Consider the following 5,568-nt stretch of genomic DNA (forward strand, 5'->3'; position numbering starts at 1 on the left):
ACTACTCGAACACACCCATTGCCTGTCATGTACATAGCAAGGCAGATTTCTGGGCGACACGACCAAATTTACATAGAAATGTTAAGTATAGATCTGTCATACTCATTGAAAGTAAGTCTAAGAAGCATTAGATCCGTTCTATGTGCCCTATTTCTAACATGTCCATTAAATTGTGTTTTTTTATCTTTTTACTTTCTAAAGTAAAAATAATGTATGCACTCACTAACTGTAAGTCGCTCTGGATAAGAGCGTCTGCTAAATGTACAATGATTAGCTTGTTTTGTTACATAAACTGAAATTAGGCGAACCATTATAATTTTAGCAACCAGGAACTTTTGGTGGACTGACGCATATATTGCACGAGGTGGCCTCAAACCCAAATCAGACCAGAGACAGAGCGAACAAAAGCAAACGGACCGAAAGGTAAAAAGTTTACATTAGAAGCATTATAGGGGCTACGAGGCTAGAGGTATTTTAGCATGCAAAGGTCAAGGACAAAGCAAAGCACCCGATTCCCACCACCATTTATTGGGGCAGCTTCAACCGAACCAGGGCTCACAGAAGACATGTCTGAGGGGTGCCAATCTCTGCCGCTGCCTGAGATCCAGGCCGTTGTTTGTGACTTGTGTACAGAAGACAGGAAGCCAGCACTGAGGACCTGCATCAAATGTGAGATGTCAATGTGTGCCCAGCACTTGGAGCCGCTCCTGACAGTGCCATTGCTGCTGCAGACACATACCCTGACTGAACCCATAGCACGGGGGGCTGGGGGAGTTGGGTTGGCCACGAAATGCCCCCACCACGGCAAGACTCTGGAGTACTACTGCTTGGACGACCTAACCAGTGCGTGTCTGTCCTGCGCCATCGAGGACCAGCATCACGTCCACAACATGAAGACCCTGCCTAAGGCACACAAAGAGCTGAGGGAGAAGTTGAAGAAGGAGCAGAAGGCTTTGGCCCAGAGAGAACCAGAGCCTGGAGCTAGTCAGGTGGGATAAGGAGCAGAGGAAGAGGTTGGCTAGTTCCAGTGTCCGGCTCAGTGAGGGAGTGTCCGCCCTGCGCGACATCACACTGAACAGCGTCCAGAGATCTGTCTCAGCTCGCGTAAAGTCCATCAAGACCTCCAAGAGAACCATGCAGGCTGCCCTGTCCGAGGGAGACTCCTTCCACTTCCTCCAGGGTTATGAAGGGGTGCACCAGGCTGTGGAGAAGGCCCGAGCTGTGGATCTGAGGAAGGGGCTGGAGCCTGGGGCCGACCGGGACAAGCTGGTCCAGGAGCTACAACAGAGCAGAGGAAAGCTTGTGGAGCAGACAACACAGCTGTGGAGTTCTCTGCTGGCTCTGGTCGACCCCGAGAACCACCAGGAAAAACAGGGTTCCCCAGGGTTACCTCCCACCACCACGTTGACCTTTGACCCCACAAGCTTGGGAAGGGGCATGTCTCTATCCCAGGACCACAGGAAAGTGTTCCACACCCCGCTTGCCAAACTCACCACTCATACTCTTCTGTGCCAGTATAGCGGCTCTGATGCCAACCCTAGATGGGTGGTCAAATTCTCTGAGGACTGTGATTAGACCGTTGGCGTATGTGACAAGGAGGCTGCTAAGGAATTTCAATAACGGCTATGTCTATGCTCTGCGCTGGCAGAAGGACCAACTGAGCTCTGTTTGCACTCAGTACTATGACAGTGTTAGGCGTAGGGATGGGATGACCTATACAGATAAACCTCCAGAGGCACAAGTCGATTCTCAGTTTATCTATCTTCATGGGCAAAATGAAGCTCTACCTGAAACAATACCCCGTCCCATAGAATTAGAAGTGTTCTGGGACAAAACCTAACCACAATCCCTGGCCTTCTACAGCATGGGCAGATATCACCAGAGGTCGGAACTGCACAGAATGGAGATCGAGCATCATCAGGGTGACCTAAGTTCCTTTGTCACCCTGGGAACAGGAAGTAGCCCAGCCGGAGCCAGACAGTGTGGAGCGTACAGTCAACCAGAGCAGAAGTGGAGATGCCCATGTGGAGAGGTCCATCAGATTCAGAAGCAGTCTTTCTACCACCAGGGTCCCATGTGCAAATGTGAGAGGGTTATCCGTACGCCATATATGGAGGTGTTTTGTGAGCTTGTGTAATGTATGCAATGTCTAGGTTAAGTGCATTGAATTCAGTTTGGATCCCGGCTAGTGTGTTGTTGTTTTTGGCCAGTGTGTTGTAGTGTAGGATTCTAATGTGTGTTGGACTGACAGTGGTTTGAGGTGAGTTTACATGCAAGGCAGGATTTGTCTCCCCCTGCTGCTCAAGTCACCTACCTATCACAATGTTGTTCCACTGTTCCAGGAAGTTCCACCTTTTTTTCATGTCCCTTAATCAAATTTTTCTGACCTCATTATTGTACAATAAATCATGTAAATAGTCAATTGATTGAATGTAAGTACTGATGTTTCTGTTCAGATATTTTGAAATTGGTAATTTACAAACAGGTCTGAGAAGTACATTCTGATTTTCTTAACAGTTTGACATTTTAACAAACATTACAATTAATATCTGTAATGTACTTTGTATAAATGTGTGGATCTTTAATTGTCATGTTTAGATTTAATGCTAAAATGAAAAATAAACAATGAACTCTAAAACACAAATCATATGGAATGCTCTTTATTGGTCAGAACTGTGAAGACTGTAACAACAACAATTCCTAAAATGGAAAACACATTTTAATAAAAGCAAAATATATAAAATTATCCTCCAAAACACTATGAAGTAAAGTAAATATACCACCATAGTGAAAACTAGTTTGTTACACACCTTAACGTAATAATGCATAGACAGAGACAACGTTCTCGCAAAGTAACTGAATACCCAGGGATCCTGACATGTTGCATGTTAGGAAGGTGGACTTTGTAGTGTTTGTTGTGTTGGTTATCGGCTGTGCAGTGCAAGCAGAGAGAAAGTTTGGCCCATGTACTGGGCTGTACGCACTACCCTCTGTAGTGCCTTGCAGTCAGAGGCCGAGCAGTTGCCATACCAGGCGGTGATGCAACCAGTCAGGATGCTCTCGATGGTGCAGCTGTAGAACTTTTTGAGGATCTGAGGACCCATGCCAAATCTTTTCAGTCTCCTGAGGGGAAATAAGCTTTGTCGTGCCCTCTTCATGACTGTCTTGGTGTGTTTGGACCATGATAGTTTGTTGGTGATGTGGACACCAAGGAACTTGAAGCTCAACCTGTTCCACTACAGCCCTGTCGATGAGTGTGGTGCTCAGTCCTCTTTTTTTTCCTGTAGTCCACAATCATCTCCTTTGTCTTGATCACGTTGAGGGAGAGGTTGTTATCCTGGCACCACACGGCCAGGTCTCTGACCTCCTCCCTACAGGCTGTCTCATCGTTGTTAGTGATCAGGCCTACCACTGTTGTGTCGTCGGCAAACTTAATGATAGTGTTGGAGTCGTGCCTGGCCATGCAGTCATGGGTGAACAGGGAGTACAGGAGGGGACTGAGCACACACCCCTGAGGGTCCCCCGTGTTGAGGATCAGCGTGGCAGATGTGTTGTTACCTATCCTTACCACCTGGGGGCAGCCCGTCAGGAAGTACAGGATCCAGTTGCAGAGGGAGGTGTTTAGTCCCAGGGTCCTTAGCTTAGTGATGAGCTTTGAGGGCACTATGGTGTTGAACGCTGAGCTGTAGTCAATGAATAGCATTCTTACGTAGGTGTTCCTCTTGTCCAGGTGGGAAAGGGCAGTGTGGAGTGCAATAGAGATTGCATCATCTGTGGATCTGTTGGGGCGGTATGCATATTGGAGTGGGTCTAGGGTTTCTGGGATAAGGGTGTTGATGTGAGCCATGACCAGCCTTTCAAAGCACTTCATGGCTACAGACGTGAGTGCTATGGGTCGGTAGTCATTTAGGCAGGTTATCTTAGTGTCCTTGGGCACAGGGACTATGGTGGTCTGCTTGAAACATGTTGGTATTACAGACTCAGTCAGGGACATGTTGAAAATGTCAGTGAAGACACATGCCAGTTGGTCAGCGCATGCTCAGAGTACACATCCTGGTAATCCGTCTGGCCCTGCGGCCTTGTGAATGTTGACCTGCTTAAAAGTCTTACATCGGCTACGGAGAGCATGATCACATAGTCATCCGGAACAGCTGATGCTCTCATGCATGCTTCAGTGTTGCTTGCCTCGAAGTGAGCATAGAAGTGATTTAGCTCGTCTGGTAGGCTTGTGTCACTGGGCAGCTCGCGGCTGTGCTTCCCTTTGTAGTCTGTAATAGTTTTCAAGCCCTGCCACATCCGACGAGCGTCAGAGCCGATGTAGTACGATTCAATCTTAGTCCTGTATTGACTCTTTGCCTGTTTGATGGTTCGTCGGAGGGCATAGCGGGATTTCTTATAAGCGTCCGGGTTAGAGTCCCGCTCCTTGAAAGCGGCAGCTCTACCCTTTAGCTCAGTGCGGATGTTGCCTGTAATCCATGGCTTCTGGTTGGGGTACGTACGATCACTGTGGGGACGACGTCATCGATGCACTCATTGCTGAAGCCAGTGACTGATGTGGTGTACTCCTCAATGCTATCTGAAGAATCCCGGAACATATTCCAGTCTGTGCTAGCAAAACAGTCCTGTAGCTTAGCATCTGCGTCATCTGACCACTTTTTTATTAACCAAGTCACTGGTGCTTCCTGCTTTAGTTTTTGCTTAAAAGCAGGAATCAGGAGGGTAGAGTTATGGTCAGATTTTCCAAATGGAGGGCGAGGGAGAGCTTTGTATGTGTCTCTGTGTGTGGAGTAAAGTTGGTCTAGAGTTTTTTTTCCTCTAGTTGCACATTTAACATGCTGGTAGAAATTAGGTAGAACGGATTTAAGTTTCCCTGCATTAAAGTCCCCGGCCACTAGGAGCGCTGCCTCTGGATAAGCGTTTTCCTGTTTACTTATGGCCTTATATGGCTAATTGAGTGCAATCTTAGTGCCAGCATCATTTTACATTTTACATTTTAGTCATTTAGCAGACGCTCTTATCCAGAGCGACTTACAGGAGCAATTAGGGTTAAGTGCCTTGCTCAAGGGCACATTTACGTCATTTAGCAGACGCTCTTATCCAGAGCGACTCACCAATTGGTGCGTTCACCCTATAGCCAGTGGGATAACCACTTTACAATTTTGGGGGGGGGGGGGTAGAAGGATTACTTTATCCTATCCCAGGTATTCCTTAAAGAGGTGGGGTTTCAAATGCCTCCGGAAGGTGGTGAGTGACTCCGCTGTCCTGGCGTCGTGAGGGAGCTTGTTCCACCATTGGGGTGCCAGAGCAGCGAACAGTTTTGACTGGGCTGAGCGGGAACTATGCTTCCGCAGAGGAAGGGGAGCCAGCAGGCCAGAGGTGGATGAACGCAATGCCCTCGTTTGGGTGTAGGGACTGATCAGAGCCCGAAGGTACAGAGGTGCCGTTCCCCTCACTGCTCCATAGGCAAGCACCATGGTCTTGTAGCGGATGCGAGCTTCAACTGGAAGCCAGTGGAGTGAGCAGAGGAGGGGGGTGACGTGAGAGAACTTGGGAAGGTTGAACACCAGA

The sequence above is a fragment of the Coregonus lavaretus genome (assembly GCF_964263955.1).
Source record: "Coregonus lavaretus genome assembly, contig: HAP1_SCAFFOLD_8849, whole genome shotgun sequence".
Taxonomy (NCBI): domain Eukaryota; kingdom Metazoa; phylum Chordata; class Actinopteri; order Salmoniformes; family Salmonidae; genus Coregonus; species Coregonus lavaretus.